The sequence below is a fragment of the Morone saxatilis genome, unplaced genomic scaffold (genome assembly GCF_004916995.1).
Source record: "Morone saxatilis isolate NCDOM2014 unplaced genomic scaffold, NCSU_SB_2.0 Contig2, whole genome shotgun sequence".
Taxonomy (NCBI): domain Eukaryota; kingdom Metazoa; phylum Chordata; class Actinopteri; family Moronidae; genus Morone; species Morone saxatilis.
The window spans coordinates 25,951,941-25,952,948 of NW_023339762.1; the positions used below are offsets into that span (position 1 = coordinate 25,951,941).

The following is a 1,008-nucleotide window of genomic DNA, read 5'->3' on the forward strand; positions in this document are numbered from 1 at the left end:
AGAAACAAATATTCTTAAATATAATAATATAAATGATAGGGATTAATTCTATAATTCTTAAAAGAAGCATTAAAATCTAACACAAAAAGACTGTAAAATGCTTTAAACTACAAGAACATTTTAAGCAAGTTGTGCTTATTACAAGCAATGAAAACTTAAATGAAGGAACCAGAAACATTATTATTTTAATATTTCTTATTAAAACAATGACAAACCAAACAGCTGCTTCATCTTCTGAGAAGTTGAAGTGCAAGTGGTCTTAATCTTTAAATAAGGACAATAATCGTCCTCTGCTGGGATATTATGCAACCATTGTCGTTATTGGTTAAATCAGGCTCAATATTAGCTGTAATATGTTATTATGAAACATATTTTCTTTAAAAATATTCTAATGCAAAATACATGTGTTGCAGTTTTTATAATTGCATTACTTTACTTTCTCCATTTCTTTGCTTTAACGTTGGATTAGTTTCCTCTGCTGTCAGTGAGATGAAGAACAGAGAAAGATTTTGCTGTGTTTCTTCCTGTTTTAAGTAGAGTAGAGAAGCTGCTAACCACAGAGGTTTTGTTCACCCTGACAACAGCTCAAAAACAGCTCTTCCTAGCACATAAATATCTCTTATTCCTGGTATGTTCCAGGTCCTGGTCTGGGCACCTTAAATCATTCAGTCAAGGACTTGCATTATCCATGAATTGAAAGTATTACTGAATAGCATGTGAAGATTCATCCAGGTCATACGAGATCTGGAAGTGATAAGTGAAAGGCAGCTGTTGTTGAGGAAAACAGTCAACCCCCTGGTGACACAAGATCTGGGGATTTCCAAAATCATGAGGATTCGTCGTCTGGGAGCCATGAATGTCTGTACAAAGCATCCAGTAGTCGCTGAGATATTTGACGTGCTACTGGCACCAGAGGAAAACTCAGATGATGTCCAAAATCCTGAGGGTTCATCCTGTGTGGACCACGAACGCCTGTATTAAATTTATTGTGTTTCTATGTAGGGATGA

At 35.4% G+C, this 1,008-nt stretch overlaps 1 protein-coding gene across 2 annotated transcripts in view; it reads left to right on the forward strand.

Annotated features, from left to right (window-relative positions):
- The window catches only part of lsp1a (lymphocyte specific protein 1 a), a 24,765-nt gene that overhangs the window by 1,090 nt on the left and 22,667 nt on the right, over positions 1-1,008 (forward strand). The window lies entirely within an intron of this gene.